General features: G+C 39.7%; 1 long non-coding RNA gene across 1 annotated transcript; it reads left to right on the top strand.

The window, feature by feature from the left end:
- Nucleotides 1-218: 218 nt before the first annotated feature.
- LOC122421703 lies at nucleotides 219-15619 on the top strand. Its single transcript, XR_006263568.1, has 3 exons — nucleotides 219-365; nucleotides 6510-6514; nucleotides 15608-15619. It is a non-coding gene; the product is annotated as an uncharacterized LOC122421703 (long non-coding RNA).
- The last annotated feature ends 1964 nt before the right edge of the window (nucleotides 15620-17583 follow it).

Here is a 17583-nt window from a genome sequence, read left to right as displayed (position 1 = left end):
AACCAGCTTTGCAAAGATAACACCTCTCTTTGTTCTTTGATTCAGTAGTTTTTACCTTTAATTAGAACCAAAACAATAGTGAGTAAAGATTACATGTTCCTACCTTCCCAAAGATTTTGACAAATGTAAAATTATCAAACCCTGGCTAAAACTATCCATTTCACATTGAAAATGAAAGTGAAAGTCGCTCAGTCGTGTATGACTCTTTGCGACCCCATGGACTATACGTCCGTGGAATTTTCTAGGCCAGAATCCTGGAGTGGGTAGCTGTTCCCTTTTCCAGGGGATCTTTCCAACCCAGGGATTGAACCCAGGTCTCCGGCAATGCAGGTGAATTCTTTTCTTGCTTAGCCAGCAGGGAAGCCGTTAACATTAAAGATACTCAAGAAATACACATGAATGAATCATTGTTTAATTAACAAAACATTTGTTTGACTACACCTTTTTTTTTTCCCCTATCTTCTGGCTGTACTGTGTAGCATATGGAATCTTAGTTCCCCAGCCTGGAATCACTTAATTCCCCTGCAGTGGAAGTGTGGTGTCTTAACCACTGGACTACCAGGGAAGTCTGTGGTTACACTTAAAAAAAAAAAAAAAAATGTATCACTAAGCCTCAAACTTTATGAATGGTTATAAATTATAAAATTCCTCACAAAGTGGTTGAAAACTGCTGCAATAAACTATGACTCCTACATTTGCTTCTCCGAGAATTAAAACAGGACTTGTTTGCATAACAGCATCAAAATAGCATCTCCTCAGAAGAGTCACATTAAAAGACAAACTGAAGCATATTAAAAATGGTGAATTTGAGCAAAAAACAATTTGAATCGGGAAGCACCTAACAGGAGTGGTAAGGTGTGGTCCTCAGACAAGAGCCAGGGGAGACTTATGCAGAGCAAATGTGGAAGCAAAGAAAGAGACTTCTTCATTATTTCTTAGCTTAAAACCCAGTTGGTTGCCCTTAGTGTTTTGATTTTGTAACCTTGAGACATTTACAGGTTTAAATTTTGGTTTGTTACATAGGCCGCCCCAATACGAGAGCCACCTCCATCTAACAACCTCCTTGGTTAACAGGAGAGACACACTCTGTGTGTCTATGAAATAACTACTATATAATGCACACACAGAAAGAAGTACAAACAATCCATTCCTATCTTCAAATAGAAATAAAATGGGGCTGACTTTTTCACAAGAAAATCAAATGCTTAACAAAGTTAAGTTGATATGTAAGCAGAACGCAGTCTTTTTTTTTTTTTTTTTGGCAGTCATCAGTTGTAATTAACTTAATGCCATGTATTTAGCACAAGTTTTGTAACATCTTTATAGGATAGATCTTCAAATAGTAGATTCTTTCCTTCTATATTCCAATGGCTTGGTTAGTCATATAATCATTTAAACAAAGAGCATTCAGCCTACTCTGCCTAGGAAAGCATCCACATTTGGCAATCCAAAATCAAACGTTGTGAAGATTACCCTGCCACATACAGCGAGATGTGACAATTTAGAAAGACAATGGGCATGTTAATCTATTCAATGGAGTTTCAAAGTTAGTAGCATTTGAAAGAATAAATAAAACCATAAACTCTACAGCTGTTGAGACAGATGAGCCAACAAGGGGACCAGTTATCCATTCATTTCTCTTTAGCAAAGAACAATTCCTTTGCCAGTGGGTTAGATCTTCCTTTTTGTCTTATTTATGTTGACTGTAAAGAAGGCAGAATGCCAAAGAATTGATGCTGTTGAACTGTGGTGCTGGAGGAGACTCCTGAACGTCCCTTGGACTACAAGGAGATCAAACCAGTCAATCTTAAGGAGATTAGCCCTGAATATTCACTGGAAAGACTGATGCTGAAGCTCCAGTATTTTGGTCATCTGTTGTGAACATACAACTCATCAGAAAAGTCCCTGATGCTGGGAAAGATTGAGGGCAGAAGGAGAAGAGGGCATTGGAGGGTGAGATGCCTGGACAGAATCACCAATGTAATGAACAAGAACTTGGGCAAGCCCTGGGAGATGGAGAGGGACGGGGGGCCTGGCGTGCTGCAGTCTATGGGGTTGCAAAGAGTCAGACACAACTGGGTGTCTGAACAACAACAATGTTGACTTGTAGCCTTGTCATTATTTTCTCAATGTATAAATATTCCTGATCATACATTAAGGGACAACTTGAATAAGTTATATGATATTGGGATTTGTCACTCTGCCAAGAAAAGCTTACATGAGATTTTTAAAGTCTACTTAAGGTGCCCATAGTTCTAGAATTTTCTGAGCAGGATTTTTATCTTCTGCTTGAAGAATTCCCATGTGGTGTTACTGTAAAATTGTGTTGCTTTTACATTGGAAAAACACTTTAAATTGTAAATTGTAGTTTCACCAGCAGTTTCCCAGAACATAGAGGTGTTTACGTGGATACCTTCCAAGGAGATATTTGCCCACCATACATGATCTGGTAATTTGGTATTTCTATAGTCCCAAACAATGAAATATACTAAAATAAAGCCAATATTGATATAAGAAATGAAAGATTTAAATATAATCATTTACAATAAAAATAGTTTCATTGTTTTTAGCATTTTAAATCTCAACTCAGTCAATGGTTCTATTCATTTTCTTTTGCCATAAATTACTATTTACCTTAAATTTAAAAAATTATTTCCATAAATATACCTATTTTCCAAACAGCCAGTTAGTATATATTTCTAATCAATGCCACTTATTCTGTATATTTCAAAGTATTTAAATTTGCTTTTCATATTTGCCATTTTTTCCCCTCATAATCCTTGTTATTTATCTTTAGTTGAATAGTCAGTTATATAGATTAGGGGTGCTAGATTAAATAAAGGATGTCCAGTTAAATTTAAATTTTATATGAACATAAAAACTTTACTGTAATATAAGTATGTCCCACACAGTATTTGGGACATACTTACTCTAAAAAGAAAGTTTATTTGTTTATGTGGAATTTGAATTTAACTGAGCATCCTGTATTTTTATTTGCTACATCCAGCATTCCTACTAAGAAAGTAACTTGAACAGAGGTCAATCAGACTCTAAAGCCAACCATCTCTATCACCACTCTTTCAGTTCAGAAGGCGTCTGATATCCATGGATTGATTCAAACTTTTGAATCAAAGTAAAAAAGGTAGTTTTACTTTCTACATTCTAATTCACTTTTGTTTCTTGTTCCTTCAGAAAATAAAAACAGTGAGAAAATATATCTCAGTCCCTTTTTTTAAAATAAAATTATTTCAGGTTCTAACTGGAAAAGAAAGTATGTATTTCCCTTACAGGATAATGATGATGGTTGAGTAGGAAAGATATAGATGTTTCAATTCTAATGTTTCTCTCTACTCTAAACTAAACATGTGCATGCAGGACACTCTGTAATACAGAAAGAGAGCCAGAAGTCCTGCTTAAGGCCAGCAGACACTCTAAGAGGATTCCCAACAAGCCTAAAATTCTGGAGTCACTCACTTTAAAAATGAGCTTACTGAAGTTGAGGAAGGTGGGGTGATTAATTTGCATCAAACATCAAAATTATTCAGTAGAGTTACCATCTGAATCTACAGTTATTTAACTCAAATGGTTACGCTTATTTCTATTTTCCATTCACTCAATGGATATTATGAGCACAATGAGTGTCTATTACATGTTGGGCATAGCACTAAGCTCTGAAGAGAGACCAGGCTGAACAAGACAGACAAGGTAAGTGTGTTGTGGGCTGTTTGAGTTTCTTATTGCTGATGTAACAAAGTGCCACAAATGAAGTCGCTTGAAACAGCACAAGTATCAGTTCAGTTCAGTTCAGTCACTCAGTCGTGTCCCACTCTTTGCGACTCCATGAACCGCAGCATGCCAGGCCTCCCTGTCCATCACCAACTGCTGGAGCCTACCCAAACTCATGTCCATTTAGTCAGTGATGCCATCCAACCATCTCATCCTCTGTCAGCCCCTTCTCCTCCCACCCTCAATCTTTGCCAGCATCAGGGTCTTTTCAAATGAGTCAGCTCTTCGCATCAGGTGGCCAAAGTATTGGAGTTGCAGCTTCAACATCAGTCCTTCCAATGAACACCCAGGACTGATCTCCTTTAGGATGGACTACTTGGATCTCCTTGCAGTCCAAGCGACTCTCAAGAGTCTTCTCCAACATCACAGTTCAAAAGCATCAATTCTTCGGCACTCAGCTTTATAGTCCAACTCTCAAATCCATACATGACTACTGGAAAAACCATAGATGTGACTAGACGGACCTTTGTTGGCAAAGAAATGTCTCTGCTTTTTAATGTGCTGTCTAGGTTGGTCATAACTTTTCTTCCAAGGAGTAAGCGCCTTTTAATTTCATGGCTGCAATCACCATCTGCAGTGATTTTGGAGCCCAAAAACCACAAGTGTATTACCTTGCAATTTCAGAGGTCAAAAACCTAAAATGGGTTTTACTTGAATAAAATCAAGGTGTCAGTTGGACTATGTTCCTTCTACAAGCTCTTAGGGAAAAATCCATCTCTTTGCTTTTTCCAGCTTCCAGGGGCTTCCAACATAGATATATCTCAGAGATAATGCAGGTTCCACTCAAGTGGAATAAAGGGAGTCACATAAATTTTTTGGTTTCCCAGTGCATATAAAAATTATTTATACTATACTGTAGACTACTAGTGTGCTATAGCACCATGTCCTAAAAAATAATTGTATATATCTTAGTTAAACAATACTGTATTGCTAAAGGACTCTAACAATTTTCTGAGTTTTCAGGAAGTTGTAGTCTTTTTTGCAGTGATAACATCAAACATCATTGATCACAGATCCCATAACATAATAATAATAAAAATTTTGAAATATTGCAAGAACTACCAGAAAGTGACAGACATGAAGTGAGCAGATTTGGTTAGAAAAATTACACCAATATACTAGGTTAACACATACTTTTAATTTGTAAAAAACACAAAATATCCTAAGTATAATTAAATGAAGTATGGCTACGAAGTGAAGTGAAAGTCGCTCAGTTGTGTCTGACTCTTTTCAACCTCATGGACCATACAGTCCATGGAATTCTCTAGGCCAGAATACTGGAGTGGGTAGCCTTTCCCTTCTCCAGGGGATCTTCCCAACCCAGGGATAGAACCCAGGTCTCCCGCATTGCAGGCGGATTCTTTATCAGCTGAGCCACAATTACTTGGTTGGAAGTCCCTTAATATCAAAAATCTCCCTGTAGCCAGATGAATCTCTGTAACATCACCTCATTCTTTTTTTTTTTTTTTAACATAACTGAATATAATTCTGAATCATATTTAAGGTATAACTTTACAGGATCAAGACCAATTTCCATTCACTGCACTGGAAAAATATTATCATGAACTCATATAAACTTGATATGCATGTGTGTGTGTTATGTCACTTCAGTTGTGTCTTTCTGCGATCCCATGGACTGTAGACCACCAGGCTCCTCTGTCCATGGGATTCTCCAGGCAAGAATACTGCAGTGGCTTGCCACACCCTCCTCCAAGGGATCTTCCTGACCCAGGGATTGAACCCATGTTTCTTATGTCTCCTGCATTGGCAAAAGGGTTCTTTACCAGTAGCACTACCTGAGTTCCCATCTACAGACAGAAAACCGAGGTGACCCATTAGCCATGACTCCTAGTGCTGGATGGACAGGATCAACCCCCTCTCACTTGATCAAGCCTGTCCAATTTTCTTGATGATTCATATCTGAGGATCAGGAGATGCTCTGAAAGCAAGGAAGTGCTCACTTGGTCACCACTGATAAGTTTTATGAGGGACATCACATCATTCTGACACAGACTCTTCTGTCTCCTCCTTCCATGCATAAAGACCTGGTGATTATACTAGGCCACCTGGATAACCCAAGATAATCTCATTTCAAAGTCAGCTGATCAGCAATCTCAATTCCATCTGTAGTCTAATTTGTCTTTTTTCTCATAACCTGACATACTAAACATCTTCTCCTCTGGCATCCCCTTCTTCTCCTGCCTTCAATCTTTCCCAGCACTGGAGGATGAGATGGTTGGATAGTATCACTGACCTGATGGACATGAGTTTGAGCAGGCTCCAGGAGTTGGTGATGGACAGGGAAGCCTGGTGTGCTGAGTTCATGGGGTCACAAATAGTCGGACACAATTGAGCAACTGAACTGAACTGAACATACTAACAGGTACCTGGCATTAGAATGTGGACGTGTTTAGGGGACTGTTATTCTGCCTACTCTAGAGGTTTTCACTATGAAGCATAAAAAGGGAGATATAATTCTTACCACTATCTAAAAATCATCACATTTTAGATAAAACTCTCCATGAAGATGAAAAATTAAGATAAATGTAAAATATAGAAATATAAGTAAGAGAGATGACAAATTAAAAATGGCAGAGCAAGAGACGTGGGCAGTTGTGAAGGAGACAGGGAAAGTTTCTCTTGAGAACTGGTTAACTAAGCAGATACCCAGACAAAGCCCATGTCAGACAGAAGGACTTAAAAGTACTAAGCCCATAAGCCAGAATGTGTGGGTGTGTGCCAAGTCACTTCAGGTGTGTCTGACTCTCTGCTACCCTACGGACTTAGCCCGCAGGGTTCCTCTGTCCATGGGATTCTCCAGGAAAGTATACTGGAGTGGGTTGCCAGGCCCTCCTCCAGGGGATCTTCCCAACCCAGGGATGGAACCAGCACCTCTTACGTCTCCTGCATTGGCAGGCAGGTTCTCTATCACAAGCACCACCTGGGAAGGCCATAAACCAGAATAGACCTGAAATACTCTTCAAACAGAAAGGTGACAGAAACATACTGAACTCAAGGAATAGAGTTGTGTGAGAGTAACATCCAAACTCCTTGACATGGTTTACCTGATTCAATGTGCTCTGCTCTCTGCCTGTTTCTCCACCACTCCCTAGGTGTGTTTACTAAGCTGCTTGGACAATCTTAAGCAGTGTTTCCACAACAGGGCTGTATGTTTAAAAGTTAACTTTGGGTTGCTTTTTGGAGAATGAGGTGGAGGGCACAAGAGAGGAGTTGGTGAAACCATCCAGGAGGTGACGGAAATGGCTCATGGGAGAGAAGATGGCAGCCTTGGAGAATGGGAATAGTGGGCATGACGGGATCTTCTCCGGAGGAAAACTTCTGCAGTGGGGTTTCTCAGCCTTGAAACTATTGGCATTTTGAAGTAGAGAATTCTCTGTTGAAGGGCACTGTTCTGCACATTGAGAACCACTGATGTAGAGCACGTGGTGAAGGCGTACATGAAGGATGTGAGGGAAGAAGAGGAACCAGCGTGACTCCTGAGTTTCTGGCTTTCATGACTGGAAAGGTATAACCTCTTTCCTATTGTTCTCAGTACACTTAAAGCTGGTTTTTATATAAATGAGAAGACTGGTGACATTGAAGCCTTTAAGAGTATCTAAAGGAGAACACTTTGTAAGGAAAACTTAAAACACTTCTTTTTTTAAAAAAAGTAGTCCTCCTAATAATAAAATGGCACACTTGACCCCTGGAAGTAAAATATTATGGGCCTCTTTCCTCAGATACAAAATAACCAGTTTGGGTTCTTATGTCTAAGGTGATTTCATTATCTGTAACCTCCAAATCTATCTTAAAGAGAACTCACTTTCTTTGACTAATGGCAGGGAGTTGGGGAGCATATATGGGTAGAAATAGTGTGTGTGTTGCTTTATACAGAACAGGAAATTCAGTGAGTTATGCTCACCTGAAGCACAAAACCCTAAAAAACACTTGTTTTTGCATTTACATTTCACTGCTAATTACTTACTTTTAATTATATGACCTGCCACCACAACTTGATTGAGAAATTTCTTTCTGGCATAAACCACACTTTATTGACCTTTTTATCCACAGTTTCCTGGCATACAGGCAGTTGTAGCGGATATTCATTGATTTTTATGCTCAGAATAGCCTAGACCCACCCACCCACCTCTGGCCTCTATGAAAGTTCCCTTTCAATTCATGTGGTTCTACAGAAGCTTGCCAAACAAGGTCCCAACGTTTCCCAGACCCAGGAATAAGTCCATCCTAATTTCTTGACCAGCATGATTGGTTCAATTGAGAGCACCTGTTTATCCTTGACCCAATTAGAAACCTTTCTTGATTCTTCTCTTTATAGTTCTTAGTTTTAACTGAAGCTTTGGCAGGTATGAGCAGAAAGGACAGAACACTAAGCTTTAAGCACTTGAATGTGGTATTCCTATATTGTGAGAGTGTTGGTCTGAAGACAAACCTGGCATTCAGAGAGAAGAGAACATAAGAGTTAGAGGGTCTGCCCTTTTCTGGAGTCATCACTAAGACTGGCTCCTTTCTAGAAGAGGAGTCAACAAATTCTTCATGGTTAAGTTGGCGTCAGGCTACTGTCCACTGCCAAACAAGAGTCCTGCCTGATGTGGTAGGTGGTTAAAACAAGTTTTATCAATAGCAACACTAGTGTAAGTTTGGGGTGTAACAATTGTGCTTTCCCCTCTTTTTGAACTGGAGGGAAAAAAACTAACAAAATGATTTAAAAGAACTATTAATATCTCACAAAACATCGCATTTATAAAGAAAAAATAAAGAGGAGTTTTTAAAAGAGGATACAACTGAGAAGATAAGAAATACTGAAGACTGGGCGTTGATTGGCTCTTAGAATTAGCTTGAAATACATTCATTTACCAGAATCTTGACAAATGGCTCCCTATGGAGAACAAAGCTGGCACAGTCTGAAGAGATCAAAGCTAGGGAGAGGACATTCCCCTGATCAAACAGAGCTTACGGCATCACTGTTTATTGATTAATAATTAAATTCAGCATTCATTTGTTCATTCAACAACTGCTTGCAGAGTGCATACAGCATGCTAAGAACTAGGACAGATGCTATAGATGCGAAAATGAGCAAAACATATCCCTGTTTTCAAATGGTTTCATGAGTCTCAGGTATAAATCCTACAGCAGCAAGCAAGTCAAACACACAGAGGAAGCTGGTCATTCGCAAGACAGTAAGAAGCAGTGGGAGATTAGGAGTGCTTGTGATCCCAAGCTCTTAAAATTCTCCATAGCTGTTCTGCTTACAAACATATGTCTGGGGACTGGATTGAGTCTGTATAGCCTAATGGGCTCTCTGGTGTCCAACCTCTGGTCTTAATATTTAAGCAAATAATTGAATATCATGTAAAAGGTTCTGTGGGAAAAAGAAAACTGTCAGATTTTCTGAATTCACTTGTAAGTGGCATGCTGGAAGAAGTGGTACCTCAGTGCTAAAGAATGAGTAGGCCTTATGCAGGTAAATGAGCAGACAGCGCCAGTCAGATGGAACCACATGTTCTAAGGCCTGGAGTCTAGGAGAGGGGGTCTTAGAACCCTGGGACTAGAAGGGGCTCTCCTGTGCCTACAATCTCAGGGGAGAAGGAAAAATGAGGCTGTGGACTTCAGCTTTTTAGGAAGGTTGTGTCCAAGGCTGTGTGCTTTTTGGTGAAACAGTTTAATCTCAAATCTAACACATTTAATAAATAATAAAACAAAGGAAACCAAGGTACCCCTCATAATGCTGAGTTCAGACTTGCAACTTACTGCTGTCTCGAGATTTTCTTCCGCTGGCTAAGCTTCTTATGTTTGGCACAAAACAACCTTGTCAAATGTTAAGCTTGGTTCCAGTAGGAAAAATTAAGACACTGGAGTTCCAGTTATTTACTACAATGGTGCTGAAATCCTGCTTACCTGACAATGCATACAGAGAATGCTCTTAGGTTTCCTTATAAAACTCACTATTTGGTTTAAGCACATTAATAAAACTGATAGGAATCAAAATGAAAGTCTAAAGAGAGACAAGAGATTCTTCTTACTTTAGACTTATCTAAAATCCCAATTTATGCTCTAAAGATTAGAAGCTCTTTTACGGCACAGACAATTTCCAATTCCTCTTTCTACCCTCAATGTCTTGAATAATAGTACTTGAAGTGTACACCTTATATATGTCCAACCAATATTTAATCAACAGAATTGAACACTGCATTATTGTCCACCACTGCATAATAAATTGGGGCTTCCCAGGTAGCTCAGGGTAAAGAATTCGTCTGCCAGTGCAGAAGCTGCAGGAGATACGGGTTCGATCCCTGAGTCAGGGAGATCTCTGGAGGAGGAAATGGCAACCCACTCTTGTATTCTTGCTGGGATAATCCCATGGACAGAGGAGCCTGGGGAGCTACAGAGCCTGGGGTCGCAGAGTTGGACACAATTCAATAACTGAGTGGCACATAACAAATTATGCCTAAAGTTAATAGCTTGAAAAATAAACATTTATGATTGCAAAATTTTTGTAGGTTAGGATCTGAGAGGAGCTTGGTGGGTGGATCTGGCTCAGAATCTCCCATAAGCTGCAATCAGTGTTTGTTGGGGCTGTAGTCATCTCAAGGCTCAACTTTGGGAGGACTCACATTCAAGTTCATTCATGTGGTATTAATCATCAAGCCTCATACTGTTGCCCCCCAAGTTCATGCATATGGACCTCACTGTGGGGCTGCTAGACAACCTGGGAGCTGCCTTCACCAGAGCAAGCATTCCACGAGATAATATGGAGAATACCCAACACAAAAGCTACAGTTCTTTATAATCTAATCTCAGAAATGACAGCTTATCATTTTTACCATATTTTATTCATGACAAGTAAGTCAATAACCCCAGCCCACATGCCAGGACAGGAAATTACATAGGGTATGAACACTAGGAAGTGGGGTTCATGGTGGACCATTTTTGAGACTGCCTGCCACAAACATCTTAAAGAGAAACTGGGAAATAGAGGACACAGCTACTCTGAATAAAGTCAGGATGCTGCTACTGAGGAAGAAGTAGATAGTGGATATGGGAGAGTTAATTACTGTAGATTGAACAATTTTGCAAAAGATGTGACTCTACCTCACGATTTCCAAAATCATCAGTGAAATCAAATGACCATGGAAATCAATGAAACAACTCACTATTTTTTCATAGTATGGAAGCAAGTCAGACAAGATAACATAGAAGTATAGAGGTCGGGACTTCCCTGGTGGTCTAGTGACTAAGACTCCACACTCCCAATGCAGGGGGCCAGGGTTTGATCCCTAGTCAGTGAACTAGATCCCACATGCCACAACTATACATCCTGTGTACCACAACTAATATGTGATGTAGTCAAATAAATACATTTTTCCCAAAAAAGGAGAAATACAGAGGTACAAAAAAATATAAGACAGCATATCCCAGGAACTCACAGAAATTTGGGGGAGACGCAGGCAGTCATACAACTGTGGGATTCAGTTCTGTTCACTCATTTGTGTCCGACTCTTTGCAACCCCATGAACCACAGCACACCAGACCTCCCCAGAGTCTACCCAAACCCATGTCCACTGAGTCGGTGATGCCATCCAACCATCTCATCCTCTGTCGTCCCCTTTTCCTCCTGCCCTCAATCTTTCCCAGCATCAGGGTCTTTTCAAATGAGTCACCTCTTCGCATCAGGTGGCCAAAGTAGTGGAGTTTCAGCTTCAGCATCAGTCCTTCCAATGAACATTCAGGACTGATTTCCTTCAGGACTGACTGGCTGGAACTTCTTGCAGTCCAAGGGACTCTCAAGAGTCTTCTCCAATACCATAGTTCAAAAGCATCAATTCTTCAGCGCTCAGTTTTCTTTATAGTCCAACTCTCACATCCATACATGACCACTGGAAAAACCATAGCCTTGACTAGACTGACCTTTGTTGGCAAAAAAATTTCTCTGATTTTAATGTGCTGTTCAGGTTGGTCATAACTTTTCTCCCAAGGAGTAAGTGTCTTAATTTCATTGCTGCAGTCACCATCTGCTGTGATTTTGGAGCCCCCCAAAATAAAGTCTGCCACTGTTTCCACTGTTTCTCCATATATTTGCCATGAAGTGATGAGACTGGATGCCATGATCTTAGTTTTCTGAATGTTGAGCTTTAAGCCAACTTTCCCACTCTCCTCTTTCACTTTTATCGAGAGGCTCTTTAGTTCTTCTTCACTTTCTGCCATAAGGGTGGTGTCATCTGCATATCTGACATTATTAATATTTCTCCCAGTAATCTTGATTCCAGCTTATACTTCCTCCAGCCCAGTTTCCCATGATGTACTCTGCATATAAGTTAAATAAGCAGGGTGACAATATACAGCTTTGATGTAGTCCTTTTCCTATTTGGAACCAGTCTGTTGTTCCATGTCCAGTTCTAACTGTTGCTTCCTGACCTGCATACAGATTTCTCAAGAGGCTGGTCGGGTGGTCTGCTATTCCCATCTCTTACAGAATTTTCCACAGTTTATTGTGATCCACATAGTCAAAGGCTTTGGCATAGTCAATAAAGCAGAAATGGATGTTTTTCTGGAACTCTCTTGCTTTTTTGATGATCCAGTGGATGTTGGCAGTTTGATCTCTGGTTCCTCTGCCTTTTCTAAAACCAGCTTGAACATCTGGAAGTTCACGGTTCACGTATTGTTGAAGTCTGGCTTGGAGAATTTTGAGCATTAATTTACTAGCATGTGAGATGAGTGCAGTTGTGCAATAGTCTGAATATTCTTTGGCGTTGCCTTTCTTAGGTATTGGAATGAAAACTGACCTTTTCCAATCCTGTGGCCACTAATGAGTTTTCTAAATTTTCTGCATATTGAGTGCAGCACTTTCACAGCATCTTCTTTTAGGATTTGAAATAGTTCAACTGGAATTCCATCACCTCCATTAGCTTTGTTCATAGTGATGCTTCCTAAGGCCCACTAGACTTTGCATTCCAAGATGTCTGGCTCTAGGTGAGTGATCTCACCATCATGATTATCTGGGTTGTGAAGATATTTTCTGTACAGTTCTTCTGTGTATTCTTGCCACCTCTTCTTAATACCTTCTGCTTCTGTTAGGTCTATACCATTTCTGTCCTTTATTGAGCCCATCTTTGCATGAAATGTTCCCTTGGTATCTCTAATTTTCTTGATGTAATGGACCATATTTATTAACCAACTCAATGGAATTGAGAGCTATATTTTTGGAGAAGAGAAAAAAGAAACCTGAAATAAGCAAGTATGTCTTCGGTTTTTCTAGTTATCAGAATACTGAATGTTATGAAACAGATCTTTTTTTTATTTTTTTAGAGGACTGAAAGAAGGAATAAATGAATGTGTTTATACATCTTGTCTCTGCAATGTAGTGATCTGTTGTTTTATGACTGACTTCCCTTCTGGAGGAAGTTACTGCCAGAGATTGCAAAAAACACCAGCACGTTCCATCCACAACACACTCTTGACAAATTGCACAAGAAGTCTATAAGAGAATTGGCGTAACAGGCTTACTCAAAAGGCTGATTTGCAACCCAATCATCCTCTCACAGTAAGAGTGAAGGGGAGAAGCAATTAGTTGAAGTCAGCAAAGTATAGCAGCAGAAGGGACAGTGACGAAGCCGCCTTCATGGTAAAGCACTAGAATAGGTACTGCTAGGAGACCAGATGACAAAATCTTTAATTTTGTGTAAATAATCAGAAATGAGATTTTAATTTTCGGAAAGAGATTCTGATTCTTAGTGACGAACTGACTGTGGCTATCAAGGGGCTGTTTCTTTCTTTTTCTTCCTTTTTCTCTTTTTTTCAATCCTTGTGATCCTGCTGACATTTAACTCCCATCATCTAAGCTAAGACTGTGTCTCTAGCTCTTGGCATTTTGTATCTGAGTGGATAATATTGAAGCCCTGTATGCCTTAATAGCAAAAGTATATTCTTTAGAGAGAACTTTCTTTAAACCTTTTGTCTCCCAGCAAATTCTTCACATGGTAAGTTCTGTGTACTCCACATCAGATAGTAAAATCCACAAGGGAAGGAAGTATATATATCTAATTTACTAATGTTTCCTATATAGCCCAATTCCTGGAATATAGTAGGTTCTTAATAAATATTCATCAAGTGACTGTTTAATGAATTGGCATCATTTTCAAAGCCTCATTATAAACAGGATATGAATTTTCATTCTTCCCTGCCTTGATTTAATAGCTCAAATGCCTTTAATAAATCATACATTGCATAAATATCCTGTCACTAAAGACAAAGACACATTGTATTCTGTTTGCTTCTTTCTTTCTTTTTTTCTTTCTTTCACACCATTGATGCTTTACTGCTTAAACAATGATGACATCCAGAATGATACTTACATTCAAAATTTTTGGAGAAGAAAAAGACAATACTGAAACAAACAAGGTAATTCTTAGTTTTTCAGTTTTGAATAGGAAGATGAAAGAACTTATGTGATTTGTTTAATCTTAGAAATTATATCACTTATCTTTGTAAGTAAATGCATCAAATACCTCTAGGGCCTCTTTTCACATCCTCTCCAACTACCTTTCAAAATAGCTGCAGCAAACTGAAAGTCATTTCCTCAGTTCATCTCTGTTCAGTCGCTCAGCCGCGTCCAGCTCTTTGTGACCCCATGGACTGCAGCACGCCAGACCTCCCTGTCCATCACCAACTCCTGGAGCTTATTCAAACTCATGTCCATTGAATTGGTGATGCCATTTAACCATCTCATCGTCTGTTGTCCCCTTCTCCTCTCACCTTCAATCTTTCCCAGCATCAGGGTATTTTCCAATGAGTCAGTTCTTTGCATCAGGTGGCCAAAGAATTGGAGTTTCAGCTTCAACATCAGTCCTTTCAAAGAACATTGAGGACTAATTTCCTTTAGGATGGACTGGTGGGATCACCTTGCAGTCCAAGGGACTCTCAAGAGTCTTCTCCAACACCACAGTTCAAAAGCATCAATTCTTCGGTGCTCAGCTTTCTTTATAGTCCAACTCTCACATCAATACATGACTACTGGAAAAACCATAGGTTTGACTGGAAGGACCTTTCTTGGCAAAGTAATATCTCTGCTTTTTAATATACTGTCTAGGTTGGTCATAACTTTCCTTCCAAGGAGTAAGCGTCTTTTAATTTCATGGCTGCAATCACCATCTGCTGTGATTTTGGAGCCCCCCAAAATAAAGTCTGCCACTGTTTCCACTGTTTCCCCATATATTTGCCATGAAGTGATGGGACCAGATGCCATGATCTTAGTTTTCTGAATGTTGAGCTTGAAGCCAACTTTTTCACTCTCCTCTTTCACTTTCATCAAGAGGCTCTTTAGTTCTTCCTCACTTTCTGCCATAAGGGTGGTGTCATCTGCATATGTGAGGTTATTCATATTTTTCCTGGCAATCTTGATGCCAGCTTGTGCTTCATCCAGCCCAGCGTTTCTCATGATGTACTCTGCATGTAAGTTAAATAAGCAGGGTGACAATATACAGCCTTGACAAACTCCTTTCCCTATTTGGAACCTGTCTATTGTTCTGTGTCCAGTTCTAACTGTTGCTTCCTGACCTGCATATAGGTTTCTCAAGAGGCAGGTCAGGTGATCTGGTATTCCCACCTCTTTCAGAATTTTCCACAGTTTATTGTGATCCACACAGTCAAAGGCTGGCATAGTCAATTAGCAGAAATAGATGTTTTTCTGGAACTCTCTTGCTTTTTCAATGATCCAGAGGATGCTGGCAATTTGATCTCTGGTTCCTCTGCCTTTTCTAAAACCAGCTTGAACATCTGGAATTTCATGGTTCATGTATTGTTGAAGCCTGGCTTGGAGAATTTTGAACATTAATTTACTAGCATGTGAGATGAGTACAATTGTGTGGTAGTTTGGACATTCTTTGGCATTGTTTTTCTTTGGTATTGGAATGAAAACTGACCTTTTCCAATCCTGTGGCCACTAATGAGTTTTCCAAATTTTCTGGCATATTGAATGCAGCCCTTTCACAGCATCATCTTTCAGAATTTAAAATAGTTCAACTGGAATTCCATCACCTCCACTAACTTTGTTTGTAGTGATGCTTCCTAAGGCCCACTTGACTTCGCATTCCAGGATGTCTGGCTCTAGGTGAGTGATCTCACCATCATGATTATCTGGGTTGTGAAGATCTTTTTTGTACAGTTCTTCTGTGTATTCTTGCCACCTCTTCTTAATATCTTCTGCTTCTGTTAGGTCCATATCATTTCTGTCCTTTATTGAGCCCATCTTTGCATGAAATGTTCCCTTGGTATCTCTAATTTTCTTGAAGAGATCTCTAGTCTTTCCTATTCTATTGTTTTCCTCTATTTCTTTGCACTAATTATTGAGGAAGGCTTTCTTATCTCCCCTTGCTATTCTTTGGAACTCTGCATTCAAATGGGTATATCTTTCCTTTTCTTCTTTGCTTTTGGCTTCTCTTCTTTTCATAGCTATTTGTAAGGCCTCCTGAGACAGCCATTTTGCTTTTTTGCATTTCTTTTTCTTGGGGATGGTCTTGCTCCCTGTCTCCTGTACAATGCCATAGTTCATCAGACACTCTATCAGACCTAGTCCCTAAATCTATTTCTCACCTCCACCGTATAATTGTTAGAGATTTGATTTAGGTCATACCTGAATGGTCTAGTGGTTTTCCATACTTTCTTCAACTTAAGTCTGAATTTGGCAATAAGGAATTCATGATCTGAGCCACAGTCAGCTCCCAGTCCTGTTTTTGCTGAGTGTATAGAGCTCCTCCATCTTTGGCTGCAAAGAATATAATCAGTCTAATTTCAGTGTTGATCATCTGGTGATGTCCATGTGTAGAGTCTTCTCTTGTGTTGTTGGAAGAGGGTGTTTGCTATGACCAGTGCGTTCTCTTGGCAGAACTTGATTAGCCTTTGCCCTGCTTCATTCTGTACTCCAAGACCAAATTTGCCTATTATTCCAGGTGTTTTTTGACTTCCTTCTTTTGCATTCCAGTCCCCTATAATGAAAAGGACATCTTTTTTGGGTGTTAATTCTAGAAGGTCTTGTAGGTCTTCACAGAACCATTTAACTTCAGCTTCTTCAGCATTACTGCTCAGGGCATAGACTTGGATTACTGTGATATTGAATGGTTTGCCTTGGAAATGAACAGAGATCATTCTGTCGTTTTTGAGATTGCATCCAAGTACTGCATTTCGGACTCTTTTGTTGACCATGATGGCTACTCCATTTCTTCTAAGAGATTCTTGCCCACAGTAGTAGATATAATAGTCATCTGAGTTAAATTCACCCATTCCAACATTGTCTAACTCAATGAAACTATGAGCCACACCATGTAGAGCCACCCAAGACAGACGGGTCATGGTGGAAAGTTCTGACAAAATCTGGTCCACTGGGGAAGGGAATGGCAAACCACTTCAGTATTCCTGCCTTGAGAACCCCATGAACAGTATGAAAAGGCAAAAAGAGAGGACACTGAAAGATGAACTCCCCAGGCTGGTAGGTGCCCAATATACAACTGGAGATCAGTGGAGAAATAACCCCAGAAAGAATTAGGAGACGGAACTAAAGCAAAAACAACACACACTAATGGATGTGACTGGTGACGCAAGCAAGGTCTGATGCTGTAAAGAGCAATATTGCATAGGAACCTGGAATGTTAGGTCCATGAATCAAAGCAAATTGGAAGTGGTCAAACAGGAGATGGCAAGAGTGAATGTCGACATTCTAGGAATCAGCAAACTAAAATGGACTGGAATGGGTGAATTTAACTCAGATGACCATTATATCTACTACTG

This window comes from Cervus canadensis, chromosome 18 (assembly GCF_019320065.1).
Source record: "Cervus canadensis isolate Bull #8, Minnesota chromosome 18, ASM1932006v1, whole genome shotgun sequence".
Taxonomy (NCBI): Eukaryota; Metazoa; Chordata; class Mammalia; order Artiodactyla; family Cervidae; genus Cervus; species Cervus canadensis.
The sequence above is the reverse complement of the archived record's forward strand: the minus strand, read 5'-3'. Positions and strand labels throughout refer to the sequence as shown.